Source organism: Durio zibethinus, chromosome 24 (genome assembly GCF_047325235.1).
Source record: "Durio zibethinus cultivar Kanyao isolate XHJ-2024 chromosome 24, ASM4732523v1, whole genome shotgun sequence".
In the NCBI taxonomy this organism is placed as follows: Eukaryota; Viridiplantae; Streptophyta; class Magnoliopsida; order Malvales; family Malvaceae; genus Durio; species Durio zibethinus.
In genome coordinates this window covers 14,595,869-14,614,638 of record NC_143185.1, presented here as the reverse complement: position 1 = coordinate 14,614,638, position 18,770 = coordinate 14,595,869, and the positions used below count along the sequence as shown (strand labels likewise).

The 18,770-nt window shown below is 27.8% G+C and overlaps 1 pseudogene; it reads right to left on the bottom strand.

Annotated features, from left to right (window-relative positions):
- Nucleotides 1-4,235: 4,235 nt before the first annotated feature.
- The window catches only part of LOC111316383 (terpene synthase 10-like), a 30,491-nt pseudogene continuing 15,956 nt past the window's right edge, over nt 4,236-18,770 (bottom strand).

Here is an 18,770-nt window from a genome sequence, read left to right as displayed (position 1 = left end):
AAAATATTCTGCTATCAAAATTGATCAAAATAACTATAATGTCCCTTACCATAATTATGAAAATGTCATTATGATTGCTTCATAGGAAGTTGATATGTGTCATTTTATTTGAAAATTATTATAATACTTCTTTTAATGTGCATATGAAATTTTAATATAACAATATAAAATTAATCACATATTAAATTGTTAAAATAGTCTTGCCATCATTTCATAAAAATTTTACATGTGGTATTTTATTTAAAAATTACTATAATACTTTTATTAAATTACATATATTAAATTTTAATATAATATAAAATTAATTACATATTAAATTACTAATCTCATTGAAATTACTAGAATGCTTCTATGTTTTTTTGATTAAAAGTTGACATGTGTCTTAAATGATTATTATATCTCTCTTATCATGGCTTTCTTATGATAACTTAGTTAAAATTATGATAATACCATTCCTACCATAATTTGATAAATTTACATGACACCCTTACTATCATAATTATAAAAATATCTCTTATGCAATAATTTATTAAAATTATTATAATATTCCTCCTACTATAATTTGTTAAAGATATTATAATACTCCTCCTACCATAATTATAAAAAATATCTTCTATCACAATTGATTAAAATTACTATAATATCTTATATTACAATTACAAAAATACTCTTATGATTGTTTCAAGGAAGTTGACATGTAAAATTTTTTAAAATTTTTTTAATACTCTTATTAAATTATATATTAAAATAATTATAAATATATTTAAAATAATAAAAATTTGATAAAAAAATAAAAAATATTTTGATAGGAAAAAAATTCACCTCGGGGCGGGGTAATTATTTATGGTATTTAACTATTTAAAAGGGAATCCAAATAAAATATGTTTAATTCGAAATTAAAATAGAAATCGATTCTCTTGTGCTGATCAAGTTAAATTATTCAAAATTTGTGTTAAATTATCCGGACAAGTATGATGTTTACATCTTTATTATGTGAACCATATATTTTTGTTAGAATCTCACGTGTTGTTTAAAGTGTAATCTATCCAAATATAAAATTGTGCAAAATATATCACTTTTTTCACGTTGATCATCATTGGAAGAAGATACTGACAGCAGAGTTGTTGGAGATTTCTTGTTTTCCATTCTAAAACATAAAAAATTAACAAGTAAATTATGCATGGGCATAATTGTGGCTTCCCATTGCCATAATAATGGTTATCATCATTATAGGGTCCACCACTTCCAGGCGTGATGGAGTTATGACCAAGAAAAAATGGAAATTTTGTTTTTTTTAGTAGAATAAATAGAAGTGAATGAATAACTTTAATATTACAAGGTAATGTTTGGCATGATGTAATTATTTTAAAAATTATGATAATTTATATATAATAATTAAATTATCAAATTTAGTAAGTATTTGATGAGTTTATGTGATGATTATTTTCAATAATCGAAATTGATTAAATTATTATTTTAAAAGATAGCTTAATTTTTATTTAAAATATAAAAAAAATTTATCAATGAGAGAAATTGATATATAAAATTAATAATAATTGATATATATTATCTTTTTAATATATGAATTAAATACTTATTTTGCTTACAATTTAATTATTTTATATAATAAATTTTTATATTTTAAAATTAATATTCTTTATAACAAATTAAAAATAGTGTGTTTGTGAAGGTAAACAGGAATAAAATTTGTAGCTGGAAAAAGAAATATTTTTTTAATATAAAAGAAATTTATTAGGATTTAAGATGTTTTTCACGTGAACCATATATTTTTGTTATAATCGCACGTGTTGGTTAAAATGTAATCCACTCAAATATAAAATTGTGCAAAATATTTCACTTTCTTCATGTTGATCATCATTGGCAGAGGCGAACCGAAAGGGGCTGGCAGTGGCCCGGCCTACCCTTTTCCTCAAAATCATCTTAGCATTAGTATATTTTCACTCAAAAAATATAAAAACATATTCTCCCAAAAAAATTAATAATTTGATCATTCCTTTAGGAACATTTGTAATAATATTTCATGAGTTATTAAAATTTTTATTTGTAGATACAACAAATAATTTGATTTTTTCCTTTTTAAATAAAAAATTTATTCTATTTAATGTAATAAAGAATAAATTTTTTTCAAAAATAAATACTTTTTATTTCATTGAATTTTTTAGTTTCTTAAAATAAAAATTTCTTTTCAATTAATTAAACAAGCATGTTGATATTAATTATTATGCCAAAATATTTCTTTTTATATAGATAGAAAAATACAATTAAAAAAATTCAACTATCTATATATGTTATGCGCATAAAATGACAAATTTAATTATACATTATAATTTTTTATTTTTACTAAACTTTCAGTTCTAAAACTCAACCTTTTAATATATTAATTTTATTTTTTATTTTTTGAAATATCCACATTTTGATCGGTGCTAGCTAACGAAAGATAACCGATGTTGGTTGTTATACTTCTATATTTTTTTATTACTATTTGGTATGGGATGATTATTTAAAAATTTATGATGATCTATACAAGGTAATTAAATTACCATGTTTGATAAGCATTCAATGATCTTATGTGATTGTAATTTTAAAAATTGAGTGATTAGATCACTATCTTAGAGGGTGATATAATTTTCATCTAAAATTATGAAAAGCTTTTATCTTCAAGGTAAAATGATATATAAAATTAATAATAGTTTATATTATCTATTTAATATGTAAATTAAAAATTTGTTTCTTTTCAAAATTATAATTATTTTATATTATAAATTTTTATATTTTCAAACTATATTTATTATAAGAAATTCAAAAATAATTTTTGTGCTTTTTAACTTTTTTTTAATATTATATAATTTTATTTTATTATGATTAATAGATTAATTTTATTTTCTAATTAAAAGTTTTTATGCAATTTATACTATAAAAATTAGTTTACTTATCACTAAATATATTTTTAATTTAATAATTTAATTATATTGTACTATGAAGTAAATAAGATATTACTAATATTTTACAAATTATTAACTTTAAACAATATTAAAATCATTAATTTGTGTAGGTATTGTAATATATATGATTATTTTGGTAATTTCAAATAAAATAATATTAGATTTTAATAATACTAAATACAGTAAATTTTAATTTTTAAAAATTAACAATTATTAATCAAATAAAATGATTTTAAATCATGAATGATAAGATCACATAATAATTATATCACTCTAATAATTAAATTATCATAGTAATCTTGAAAATGATATCAAACTCTAACTTATTGTTAAGTAGAAAATTTATCTGATTAACTCAATTCCACATTTGTGCAAATTTCGTTTGCTTTAATTACAAGATGGTATTTATAGATTTAAGGGCAAGGGGCAGAGAATCTTTTAGCAAAGAGATAGTAAAAAAATATAATTATTTAATACTTTTATAAAAAAACAAAAGGAAAAATTGTGTATGATTTCAAAGGTAAATAATATTTTGTAAGAATTGAAATTTAAAAATTTAACTTTTAAAATTTATGTGAAAAAGTATTTTGAAAAGGATGTATCATTTTATAATATTTTTTAATTTATAACGAAATTATATGATTATGTTATGTATTTTAACTACATAATATTTTTACCTTTTTATATAAAAAGTTTGAATGCATGTTTTTCAGACTAGAAAATTTCTAAATTAACTCTTTTAGTTTATATATATATATTTATTTATATGTCTATATATTCACTTTTCATTAGGATAAAAACAGGGAAAACATAGTTTTTACTTTGGATAATCATTTACTTTATACTGTATTTTTGTTGTTTTTGGTGTTCTTTGATTCGGAGTTTTATGTAAATTTATCAGCGGACAATTAATATAGATAAAATAATATATTTATATGGGACCTTTTTAAAACTTTTCAGGGGCAATAGGCCCCTGATCTGGTCCTTGAAACTATCCACCCCAGTTTGTCGTCCATCCCTTGCTAGCACGTCGTCTACAAACCGACCCAGTCCTCTAGGTATTTCGACGACATGGTCACCAGCACAACTTTTAGCTATATTTTGCCATTTTCTTTGATTAGCATACTTGTGTCACAACAACTTTTATTACAAACTTGTGGAAGGATAGTTCTTACAATAACAGTACCAGATAGAGTGAGGCCATATTTGCCGCAACATACTAAACTAAAAAAGTACTATTTTTAGTTTGGAAAAGAATTCCAATGTTCTTAATCATTTTGGTGCACGAATTGGGTGAACAAATAATGACAACACTCTATACATGGTCTCGCCATCTTCAATACCATGACCATCGCCATTCTGGTACATGCAGTGGGACACCTTTGCTACTACAAGAAATTTGACATATACTGATGCTAAAAAAATCATGGATAAAATCAAAAAAATCTGTCAGTATAGCATAATAAACCCTATATCGACAATCAAAATGCAATTCTATGAATTTTTAACTGTTAGTATATATTTTATTGGTATAGACCTATATTGACGGTTTTTAAGGTGTTGAAATAGCTTACAGAGATAGATGTACGGTTTAAGACTGTCAATAAATGTATATCTGTTGGTATAGCATATGTTATGTGTTCCACTATTATTTCTTTAATAGACGGTTAACACCTGTCAGTATAGACTTGTATGTTTTAATTTTTATTGCCTATACCGACGGTTAACATCTGTCAGTATAGACTTATAATTTTTTACCTATAATGATGCTTAAAGCCTGTCAATATAGATTTGTATGTTTTAATTTTCTTACCTATACCAACGATTAGCGCCTGTCAGTATAAACTTATATATTTTTAATTTTTCTTATATATTCCAACAGTTAACGCTTATCAATATAGACTTATAATTTTTCTTACCTATACCAATGCTTAGCATCCATCAGTATAGACTTGTATTTTTTAATTTTCTTACCCATACCAATAGTTAAAGATTGTCAGTATAGAGTTATATGTTTTAATTTTTTTATTATATTTTATTGACAATTGGTGACTGTTAGTATTGCCTGAAATATTTCAACGATCATGTGCGTTAGTATAAATGTTAAGACATTGGTAAATTTTTTTAAAAATTATATTTTCAATTATTAATATTAATTTATTTCTAACCATAATATGATATGTTTTCATATAAACAAAAAAAAAAAACAATAAAGTAAAAAGTATTTAATAACATTAAAACTACAAGTAAATGATTTATAATCTACAAACTTAGTGTAAGAGAAAAACTAAAGTTATTGTATCAAGTATGATAAAATAAACATCGATAAAACAAACATAGGTGAAGACACCCATTTTGTCTTATTTTATATTTTATTTTTTTTCTTTTGCTTTTTCTTTTCTGGCAACTCTTTTGGTACCCGTCTGACAGCCACTGGCAGCCGCCTAACAACTACCGACAACCATCTTGATAGCCACTAGCCACAGTCCCACAAATCCCAGACTTTCTGGGATTTTAATCTTGTTTTTGCTCTATAAATAGAGCCACACAAACTCATAACAGGAGGAAAAAAAAAAGGGAGGAAAACCTTTGCAAAAAAAAAAATCATTGAAAACAAAATTCCAGTTCAAAAAAAAAACTTTGTTAAAAAGCCAAGAAAACCAAACCAAAAAAATAACACAATCCTAAAAAAAAAAAAATAACCCTTAGTAGCAAGAATCTCAACGCCAAAAACACAAAAGAAAACTTTTTTTTTTTCATTCTGACCGAAATTTTAGGCCTCGATCTACGTCGTTCAAAGCCGTTTCTCATGAAACGGAGGTTGGATTTGAGTTTAGAGGGTCAAAAATAAATTTTTAGGTATTTTTTGGGAATTTTTTTGACGCACTCAACGATGGCCGGTGATGACACCGGTGATCGACGATCGACAGCAACAGGATTGTCGGAAACTGGGAAGGAGAAAGAAGAAGAATTCTGGAGGACAGAGAAAGAAAGAAGAGAGAATGAGAAAAAAGGAAAAATGAAAGAGTGTGGGTGTTTTGGGGGCTATTTATAGTGAAATCAAAACGACGTCATTTTGATTAAGTGGTAGCCAAACCACCAAGTGGAATCAGAAACAAAGCCGAGCCATATACCTAAGCCAAGCTGACTAAGCCGTTGACTATAGGTCCAAGCCGATTGATTGAGTCGATTGAGCCGTTTCAAATCTTTGATCGGTGTTGGCTAAGGGCATTTTAGGTATTTTTATCGTAACTTTTTATTTTTTTGTTATTTTTTTGCTCAAATTTTTAATATATTTTTATTATTTAATTTATGATTTTTTTGTTATTTTGTATAAAATTTTCATATAAAATAAAATAAATTGTAGAAAACATAAAATAGTTTTAATTTAATTAATTTAAAATAAGTACTAAATATAAACTTATCAAAATTTTAATGAACAAGAATAAAGAAAAATATACAATAATTGATAAAAATTAATTAATAAAAAATAATAATTTAAAATGTAAAAAAAAAAATTTTATCCAACGATGAGATTCAAAGGTACTCTGAGTAGCAATACCTATGAAATCTCTAGGTGAAAAGATTTTTTTTAAATACTACCAGTGTATTGAAATATTTATAAAAAGTTTTCAATACAATAAATTTTTTTTATTAATAATAGATAAAATTAACTTTTATAAAAAAAACTAAAATAAAGCGATAAAAAATGAGAAAAAAAGAATGTTTATCCAATGATGAGATTCTAAAAGTATTTCGAATAACGATTCTTTATGAAATCTCTAGGTAAGAAGATTTTTTTAAAATATTACCAATGTATTAGAATATTTATAAAAAAACTTCAATAAAATAAAATTTTCTTTTTTTTCTTCAAAAATTTAACTAAAAAGGAAATTAATTAATAAAATTTTTAAACAAAAATAAAATGTTTGTATTAATGTATTATCATTTGTATTGCATGCATTACATAGTTCTTTCGCGAAAACTAAATTTGAGCATCCGAAGATGAGATTTTAAAGTATTCCGAGAAACGATGCCTAAGAAATCTCTAGATGAGAAAAAGTTCTTCTAATGTTACTAACGTATTAGAACATTTTAATAATTATTTCAATAAAAATGTTCTAATTTATTTTTCTCGAATAATATTTGAATATAAAAACCAATTCCCAATAAATGGAAAAATCAAGAAAATTATTTTTCAAACACCGAAAATAAGACTATTTTTTTTATCAAAATCAAAGGATAACACGTAGTTAAGTGGTACCATTTTTAAATGGGCGCTGTAGGGTTGCTAATTCTTTTCCACACGTAACCGACTCTCGAACCCAGACCGTTACACAGACCCTAAAATTATCTTCTTAATAAATTTTAATTAATTTTAAGATTTCATTAAAATGATATGTTTTAATAGGTGGCCAATCGCACCTAGCCAAAAAAGATTGGTGGTGACTCTGTTATTTTTTATTTCATTTTCAAATTCATCGGGCGGACACAAAACCGTTACGACAACTTGACGACTCCACTGGGGATGCCATTTGTTTTCGAGAGTTAGGCTAAAATTAACTGTGTTATCCTCAAATTTTGATTTAAATAGTCTTAATCGGTTTCTTAGATTTTTATTTTTCACCTTCAACAAAAAGTCAAAGAAAAAAACAAATCGAAAATAAAAGGAAAAAATTCACACACGTTTCTTTTACTACACCTCTTATGCTTTATTTTTCTGTATATATTACTCTCAATAAATGAGGATATATTTGCACACAATAACAAGATGCATCTCATGCATGAGCTCCATACCTGGGCTTTGTCCCTTATAGGAGGAAGTAGAGTACCTATAGCCTCATGAGGTGATAACCTCTGAATGGCAAGTGAAATACTTCCACTCAAATTGGACCTTTTCCATTCTTAGCCTGTAATGGGTGAGGATCGAGGTGCTTTACTAGTCCAATGTGGATGACAGTGAGGAACAACTTGGAAACTTTTAGACACGTGTCAATCCAAACCCAGCATGTAATAAGCCTAGGAAACCATCCTTAGGTAAAGCCTCGTCCACCTTATTGTAGGAAATACTTATGTCTAATACAAAACAAAACAAAACAAAACAAAAAATCTTAAAAACACAACAAAATGTTTCTTCTCAAACCACATCCTTACACTAACTCGATTTTGTTTGTTTTTTTTTTTGTATAATCATGTCATACAGTTTTACATCAAGGTATTTGTTCTAAGACATCTTTCTCTCGAGAAGTTCTCCATAGATCCCATAGAACTATAGATTTGCTCAAATCTCATGTAACAAAAGTTGTATGAATTAATGAAAGTTTCTAGTGTTAGAATTTGTCCAAGAGCAAATATCTCCCACTTGCATTCATGCATCATGTGCATTATTTTTTTCAAAAAATCAAAAATAAAAAAAAATAAAATTTTCAACGCATGGCATTCTAATTTTAAAAATTTATGATAATAGAGGTTCAAAAATAGCTCACCCACCAAAAATTTTGACTTAACCTACCTGCTATTCATACAACTCCAGATCTCGAACAAGAATCATGGAACAAGAACAAGCTAGTCGATTTGAGAGGATGGAGAAGGCTTAAGAAGAACTAAAAAAGGATATTGATAAGATAATGGACATGCTCAAGAAGCTTGATAAAGAAAAAATGGTGGAAGAAAATTTTAGCTTTCAAGACCAATTGCTAGACATGGTGGATCCTATTTACCCTTCAAGGTTTGAGCTACGACCAACCCTACCTTCTCAAGGAACCAAAGTGTAAATTTTTACTCCTAAAGGATATTCCAATCTTTATCCAGAAATGACATCCACACCTACTCCAGGATAATTTCAAAATTTTGTCAATCTTGTTATGAAGAAAAAACCACCCGAGCCAATCTTGATTCCTAATTGGATTATCATAAAGAGAGAGAAAAGACAGGGATAAAGATACCTGCGAAAGTGAAAGTTATCAGTGCCCAAGAGAAGATGAAGTTATTAGAATAAAAGCTTAGGGCCATAGAGGGAATGAATTTTTATGGCTCCACGGATGCAATCGACCTTTGTTTGGTCCCAAATATGGTCATTCCACTAAAATTTAAAGTTCCCGAATTTTAAAAATATGATGACACAAAATGCCCAATGACTTATGTCATTATGTATTGTCACAAGATGACGACACATGCTTGTGATGAAAAGTTGTTGATACATGTATTTAAGGATAACTTTACGGGATCTACAGCGAGATGGTATATCCAACTAGATAGGACTCATATTCATTCTTGGCAAGAGCTCACGAGGGCATTCCTTATACAATATTGACATGTCATTGATCTAGTTTCAGACCGTCTATCTCTACAAAATATAAAAAAAAAGGCACCAGAAAGTTTTAGAGAGTATGCATAGAGATGGAGAGACGTGGCTATACAAGTTCAACCTCCTTTCACTGAGAAAGATACAACTGTCTTATTTGTGAAGACCTTGAAAGTACCATTCTATGAGAAATTGATAAGCAACGCAACCAAGAACTTTACAAATATGGTGATATCGGGTGAGATTATTAAAAATACTATAAAAAATGGCAAGCTTAATGTAGGAGAGACAAGCGAAGCAAAGAAAGGTGAAGCCCCTAAAAAGAAAGAAAATGAAGCCCAAGCAGTAAACTATGTAGGGTAACAGTTCGGAGGTTTCACTCCACACCCAACACCAATAAACAATGTCACATCTATCCCTTATCCTTGTCAACCGTATCAGCTAGTACAACAACCAGCTTGTACACCCCATTTTCAGTCTTTTTTTAGACACCCAGCTATTCATACAACCATTTTGCTATACCTTACAAATCAGAACAAAGATCCAATCTAAGTAGTGGTCCGAAAGCCCCAAGAAATACCAAAAAAAAAATCACTTTGGATTTTATTCTCATATTTTACATAGAATTGTTATCCCAACTTATCCAGAATCAACTTTTGGAACCTATGCATCTAGAGCCCCTTCAACCCCTTTACCCAAAATGGTATGATCCTAGTGCAAGATGTGATTCCTATAATAAAAATTAGGGTTACTCAACAGAGAACTATCTTGCATTAAATTACAAGGTTAGAGATCTCATTAAAGTTGAAAAAATAAAATTTGAAACTAACATTGATCATCGTGTTGCTGAAAACTCTCTACCTTGATATATTAGAAAAGAGGTGAACCAAAAGTGTTAAAGCATTGATGCGATAGACAGATAAAGAATTGGAGAATGATTCTGTGGCTGTTTTTGAGAAATGATGGATACTTCATTTGGTGTTGCAAAGAGGTGGATTGATTCAAAATAAAAGGTATGCCCATTTTGTTTCCTTTTTCACTTTTTATCAAACATGCGTATGAACTTCATGACTTGTATGAAAGTTGATTCTGAATGCTAAGAGCCTAATTTTTTTCTTTTTTGTCTCAAGTTTAAAAATTTTTTTTTCCTCTTTATAATAAAAAGTCTCAAAAAATTTGGTGGTCGTTATTATGAACCTACCCGAATAAAATATTCTTGTGTCCTTTTCATGTCCCAAAATCACTTGAAAAACCTTAATACACCAAAGGATACAAATTTTAACTTTGTGATACCTCTTGTCAAAGCAACAAACACTGAAATGACCAATTTGGAAAAACCTTCTCAATTTTTTGAAAATTAAACAAATATGATACTTTTTTCTAGATGTTGGTGAGTTGATAAGTGTCAAGACTATACTTCAAACAAAAACTCATAGCCATGAATACACAAATGCACCTTTTTCTTTAGGGGCATATTGACAAAAGAGAATGATTTTCAGTTACTCTAAAATTACCTAATTCATGTCACTATCCAATTTGGTGATGATGTACACAATCAGGACCTGAAAAAGGCCTTTTCAACATGATTCTCATTATCACACAAACCTTTTTTACTTACCAAGATAAAACAAAGATTAGTTGTCATATAAGTTGTGAAGAAAAAAAAAAGAGAGAAAAATATTGATGGGTACATCGTGCAATCCTAAAAAGAGAAAGTGAAAAAATGTAAAAAAAAAAAAAGCAAAAAAAGCAGAAAAGAAAAAAAGATTAAAAAAAAGAGGTGAGAAAAATAAAATTTTAATTTTTCAAGGAATCACTCTTCAGCACAAGTGACCAAGCTTGAGATGACAAATGGCCATCTTTCTTCATCATTTCAAAAATAAGAAATTATCTGTTTGCTACCCCTTTGAGCCTAGTGAATTCTTTCTAAATAAACCTTAATCAAGGATCATCTTCTACATTAAGGGAAAAATACAAAAACAAAAAAAAATTATTTGGTGAAGTCATGCTTCAACAATCAAGAAAGAATGCCTTCAGTTGTAGGGGCAAATATCCAATAAATTGAGTTTTAGAAGTTTTGAACATATTCCAACAAATGTTGAAATATGCAAGAAAAAGCAAAAGTGAAAAGAAAAAAGGCAGGAAAAATGAAACGATTACAACTAAAAAAATAAAAGGGATGAATGCCCCCTAAAAAAAAAGAGTCCTTCACATAATGTAAAATGATCCTTGGTCTGATCACCTTTAAACACATGTTTTGGGCTTGTTTATCCATTCTTTCAGAACCTCAAACCCTGGCCTATGTTACATACCTTGAAAAGTCCATTTTAATCAAACACGAATACTTGAACTAAAGAGTTTGTTCCTTATAGAATCCTCATGACCAATTTCACTTTTGTTTATTTTTTTTGCAAAATTTTCTCTTTCACACGAGTACTTGAGTGCAAAATGAAACCGTAAAAAAAATAGAAAAATGGAAGAATAAAGCTCTAGGGTGAAAACCCAAACAAAAAAAAAGGTGATCTAGAGCAAGAATGAGATTGTAACATGAAAGCTCATTGCAACCAATGATTGAGATAGAAAATCTTGGCCTTTCCCAATATGACCTTGAATTTAACATAGCTAGTCTTGACATCTATTAAAATACCACATTGTGATACTAAAAAGAGTGTCAAATTTGATTTAACCATAAAAGAACCTTCCCAAAAAATTTATTGTTGAGCCTAGATAAAAATTCAATTTTCCCATGCAAACCTTAGTTTGACAATTAATCATCCCAGCCTTTTGAAAAGATAGAATTGCCATGTGCATAATAATGATCACCATTTTTTTCAAAGACTTAAGAGTCATATTGTTTCATAGAGGTTGACTAAGGTAATTTTTTCTAAGAATTTTGTCATTAAAATAAAATATTTTTAGAGAGGAAAAATAAAATTTTAAAAAAATTTTAAGTAAAATAAGGGGCAATATGGGAACATAAAAGTATGTTTAATCAGTTGAGTTTTTACCATTATTTGAGGGCTCATTTGCTTTAATTCCCTTTCATCAAGTTTGAATTGATCATATGCATGTTCGATTTGAAGATAAAAATGGAAAGAAAAGTCAAAAAATCCAAATTGTGAAGAAAAAAAGGAAAATTGATAAAATGAACAGCAAATAAAGGATTTGGAATTGAGATGGAAGATTTGGGATTGAATGAAAGAGAACTTTGAAGAAAAGAAGATTTTGGGCAGTAGCATATCTTGACCTTTTAATAAAAAATTTTTTTTTTTTAATATTTGAACCTTTTGACATTGCATTTGCATCATTAGCTTGTCCTTCATTGATAAAGCATATGTGTATTAGTATTTTAAGAAAAGACATTTGTATTTCATGCGTATCATTTTAGGAAAAGACATTTATATTTGCATCCTCATTTTAAGAGATAACATTTGCATCATAATGGTATTCACCAATTTTGGAAGCATTAAAGAAGAAAAAAGAAAAAAAAAAGGCAAAAATATATTCAAAAGATCAAGACGAGATGTCACTAGATGAGAGCTTTAAACTCAATCTAGCTAGCAAGAAGGTTGTTAACCCAATGAAATCGGCATCAGTTAAGAAAAATATTGTGATAAATTGTTTTCAAAGTTCTCGATGGTGATATCCGACTTGAATTGCATTTTTTCGATGGTGATATTCGAGTTTCCTTTGATGGTGATATCTGAAGTCATTTGCATATTATCGGTGGTGATATCTGAGTTTAAAGTTTAAAATTTCATTTACATTTTCTTGGTGGTGAAATCTAAGACATTTTCAAAATCACTCGATGGTGATATCCAAGTATTAAAAAAATTTGCATCTTTTCGGTGGTGATATCCGAGTGTTAAGGTTTCAATTGCATCTTTTCGATGGTGATATCCGAGTTTAAAGTTTGAATTTACATTTGTATTCTTTCGGTGGTGATATCCGAGTATTAAAGTTTGAATTGCATCTTTTCGGTGGTGATATCCGAGTTTAAAGTTTGAATTTGCATTTGCATTCTCTCGGTGGTGATATCCAAGTATTAAAGCTTGAATTGTATTTTCTCGATGGTGATATTCGAGTTTCCTTCGGTGATGATATTCGAAGTCATTTGCATATTATTAATGGTGATATTTGAGTTTAAAGTTTAAATTTTCATTTGCATTTTCTTGATGGTGAAATCCAAGACATTTTTAAAATCACTTGGTGGTGATATTCGAGTATTAAAAATTTTCAATGGTGATATCCGAGTGTTAAAAAATCATTTGCATTTTTTTTGGTGGTGATATCTGAGATTAAGTCCCCTTTTATGGTAATATTTGAAGTTATTTTTCAATAGTTTAATTTTAAAGTTGTTGAGCTTTTGCTTAGAGGAGCTTTTCCAAGATGAATTTTTAAAGTTGTTGAGCCTCTGCTTAGAGGAGCATTTTCAAGATGAAAATTTTAAAATTGTTGAGCCTCTGCTTAGAGGAGCTTTTTCAAGATGAGAATTTTAAAGTTGATGAGAATTTTAAAGTTGTTGAGCCTTTGCTTAGAGGAGCTTTTCCAAAATGAGAATTTTAAAGTTGTTGAGCCTCTACTTAGAGGAGCTTTTTCAAGATGAAAATTTAAAATTGTTGAGCCTCTACTTAGAGGAGCTTTTTCAAGATGAAATTTTAAAGTTGTTGAGCCTCTGCTTAAGGAGCAATTTTACTGTTATTGAGCCTTTACTTAAAGGAGCAATTTTAAAGTTGTTGAGCCTCTATTTAAAGGAGCTTTGTGAAGATGAGAATTTTAAAGTTGTTGAGCCTTTGCTTAGAGGAGCTTTTTCAAGATGAATTTTTAAAGTTGTTAAGCCTCTGCTTAGAGAAGCCTTTTTTAAGATGAAATTTTAAGTTGTTGAACCTCTGCTTTAAGGAGCCATTTATATTTTTAAAAGTCCTTGAGCCTAAGCTTAGAGGAGCCTCTTTAAATTTTTTAAAGTTGTTGAGCCTTTGCTTAGAGGAGCCCTCTTAAATTTTCAAAATTCATTGAACCTTTGCTGAAAAGAGCCTTTTTAAATTTGGAAAAAAATTGAGCCTCTACTCAGAGCAACTTTTCAATTTTTCAAAAAAAAAAAAGAAGAAAAAACTTTGTGTTCAATGCTTTGTCTTTGTTTGAACAAAATGGTTGTCTTTTAGTGTTTGCTTTATTCCTGATTCTAAAAAATAAGCAAAGAGGGGCAACTAAAGACACCTATTTTGTTTTATTTTATTTTTTCTTTTTCGTTTGCTTTTTCTTTTCTGGCAACTTTTCTACTAGTAGTTTGACAGCTACCGACAACCATCCTGATAGCCACCAGCCACAGTCCCACAAATCCCAGACTTTCTAGGATTTTAATCTTGTTTTTACTTTATAAATAGAGCCACGAAAACTCATAACATGAGGGAAAAAAAAAAGGGAGGAAAACCTTTGCAAAAAAAAAAATGCTGAAAACAAAATTTCAGTTAAAAAAAAAAAAACTTTGTTAAAAAGCTAAGAAAACCAAACCAAAAAACAACACACCAAAAAAAAAAAAAAAAAACCCTGGTAGCGAGGATCTCAGCGCCAAAAACACAAAATAAAATTTTTTTTCATTCTGACTGAAACTTTGGGCCTCAATCTACATCGTTCGAAGCTGTTTCTCATCACATGAAGGTTGGATTTGAGATCAAGGGTTGAAAACAATTTTTTAGGTATTTTTTGGAAATTTTTTAGACATTTAATGGTGGCCGTAGACGGCACCGATGGCCGACGACCGGCAGTAACAGGATTGATGGAAACTGAGAAGGAGAAAGAAAAAGAATTATGGAGGATAGAGAAAGAAAGAAGAGAGAATGAGAAGAAAGAAAAAATGAAGGAGTGTGGGTGTTTTGGGGGCTATTTATAGTTAAATCAAAATGATGTCGTTTTGATTAAGTGGTAGCCAAGCCACCAAGCCGAGCTAGGAATAGAGCCAAGCCGTATACCCAAGCCAAGCTAACTAAGTCATTGACTATAGGTCCAAGCCGGTTGATTGAGCCGACTGAGCCATTTCAAATTTTTGACTAGTGTTGACTAGGTGCATTTTAGGTATTTTTGCCATAACTTTTTATTTTTAAAAAAACTTTTTTTGCTCAATTTTTTTTTATATATTTCTATTATTTAATTTATGTTTTTTTTTTATTTTATTTTTGTATAAACTGTTCATATAAAATAAAATAAATTGTAGAAAATATAAAATAGTTTTAATTTAATTAATTTAAAATAAGTACTAAACATAAACTTATTAAAATTTTAATGAACAAGAATAAAGAAAAATATACAATAATTGATAAAAATTAATTAATAAAAAATAATAATTTAAAATGTAAAAAAAAATTCTATCCAACGATGAGATTCAAAAGTACTCCGAGTAGCGATACTTACGAAATCTTTAAGTGAGAAGATTTTTTTTAAATATTACTAGTGTATTGGAGTATTTATAAAAAATTTTCAGTACAATAAATTTTTTTTATTAATAATAGATAAAATTAACTTTTATAAAAAAAATAAAATAAAGTGATAAAAAAAAAGTTTTATCCAATGACGGGATTCTAAAAGTATTCTGAGTAGTGATGCTTTACGAAATCCCTAGGTGAGAAGTTTTTTTTAAATATTACCAATGTATTAGAATATTTATAAAAAAACTTCAATAAAATAAAAATTCCTTTTTTTTTCTTCAAAAATTTAACTAAAAAGGAAATCAATTAATAAAATTTCTAAAAAAAAATAAAATGTTTGTATTAATGTGTTATCATTTGTATTGCATGCATTACATAGTTCTTTTACGAAAAATAAATTTGAACCTCTGAAGATGAGATTCTAAGGTATTCCGAGAAGCGATGCCTAAGAAATCTCTAGATGAGAAAAAGTTCTTCTAATGTTACCAACGTATTGGAACATTTTAAGAATTATTTCAATAAAAAGGTTCTAATTTATTTTTCTCGAATAGTATTTGAATATAAAAACCAATTTGCAATAAATGAAAAAATCAAAAAAATTATTTTTCAAACACCGAAAATAAGATTATTTTTTTATCAAAATCAAAGGATAAGAAGTAGTTAAGTGTTAATGTTTTTAAATGGGCGCTGTGAGAATGCTAATCTTTTCCCACACATAGCTAACTTCCGAGCCCAAACCATTGCACAGTCCCTAAAATTATTTTCTTAATAAATTTTAATTAATTTTTAGATTTCATTAAAAGATATGTTTTAATAAGTGGCCAATCGCACTTAGCCAAAAAAGATTGGTGGCGACTCTGTTATTTTTTATTTCATTTTCAAATTCATCGGGCGGACACAAAATCGTTACGACAATAGGTAAAGAGTTACACCAATGCAATGATAAGTTTGCACCACTAGATACCTAAAGACTTTTTGATTACGTTAAAACTTCAATAGAACTTTGAACAAGATAATCTTAAAAAATCTGTCAATGAACAAACATGTGCAAAATCACCTCAATAAGAAAAAACATACATGCACCTATTACAAGCCCTTTCCAAAACCAAAATATTTTAATTCATACAAAATATCACAAGTCTTGAAAAAGTCAACAAGTGTAGCTACCTCATATAACTAATAAGCTCAATGAACCCAACTCACTAATAGTATTTAATATACCAATCAAGCATCACAAAATATAACAGCCTTATTTCAACAAAGTGTATAACATCCAAAATAAAACCAAATCCCCTTACAAATATAATGCTTAGAGTAAATAAACAAATTCCTAAAATAAATGATCCCATCTTAGATTTCTACAAATAAACATCTATATAGCATAAAAAAAATTCAATTAGAATTCTTGTAAATTATCTTATATATACAGAATGTAAGAAGCTAATCATCCATTCATATGCTAGTAGAAATAATTTTATAAATATCTTATTCATTCATATGTACAGAAGGTAATCATCCATTTATATACCAGCAAAAATAGTTTTATAAATATCTTATTCATTAGTGTTATGCATGAATGAACAAGAAATAACCTAATTTGCATGTGTGATCTCCTCATTTTTTTAGTTTAATTTCAAAAAATAACTTAATGAAACCAACCTAAGATTATTGTAGTCAACAGAACTATCATTAAATAAATATTTTCACTATAACATTCAAGTCTACAACTACAAAGCATGCTTACATCATAAGGAAGCCTTTTCAAAGGGAAAAAAAAAGGCAAGAAAGCCTTCTCAAGGGAAAAAGAATAGGCTTTTAAATCAAATATAATTTAATGATTATGGCAAAGATAATGGGTAATGTTTCAAAAACACAATTACATGATTCAAAACCTAGATTCAAAATTGATTTTGGCATTCTATCTAAGAAACAAGTATCAAGTAAAGCATTTTCTCATATATATTATGTGATGATGAGTTTACCATTTTCATTTTGATTAGGCTAATGACTTGAATTTAAAGAACGATAGTGTTCACGTGTGATTTCTAAAGCACTACTAGTATAAAAAAACCTAAAAATAATTCAAAAGAAATTTCAATAAGGTTTAAGATTCATGAGTAGGATTACAATTTACAAATATATAAACTAAAATAAATGTTATATATACCTTTCTATTTACCATATGAGTAACAATACTTAAGGTGCCTATATTTTTATGAGAAAATTATCTTTTAAGTACTGGTAAGACAATACTTAAAGTTTTTTTCAAGTCTTTAATTTCAACATTCAACTTTTGTACCTTTTCCTTATGTTGAACCAATTCAGAAGATGAATGACCATATTGTTTAGATGAAGTAGATACTGTAACCATGCAACAACACTTTCTTTTCTTTTCAGTCTTTTAACTTTTGAATAAACATCATCTTTTCATGAACTCTCTTTAGAATTCTAAGCACTAGTTTCGCTCAAACCTTTTTTCATGAGTTTCTAAAATTGTAAACAAACATTTTAGTATAAAGAAACTAAACATAAGTAAAAGTAAGTAATAACTAAATTAAATACCATAATCAGCTACCTTGTCTTTTTACAACACTTTCGTCTTTATATGTACGAGAAATAATATACAACTCAACACGTGATGGTGGAATTCCATTACCTTCTTGTTTCTACAAAGGTACAACATGAATTATTATAATAACAAAATCGTATATAAAAAAAGTAAACTTCATATTCATTTAATTGAGTGTGACAAGAAAAATTGATATATGTACCAAAGTTTGAATGATCCTTAGGAATGATTTTGTTCTTATGCAATTAGGCTCATCTTATTTTGAGCGGTTTGTTTTGTTTGTCTCACTTTGTTCCTTTAAACAAATGAACAAGAAGAGATTTATTATAATAACTTTGTAATTATTATCATAGTGTTAAAACAAAGTAAATAGTATATTTTGCAAACATTTACCTTCACTTTATTAGTCAACCAATTGTCATAATGTATAGATCCGTGGACTTACTACTAGACATGGTTTAAATGAGTCACCACCAATATTTTTTGTTTAGGTATGATTGACCACCTGAAAC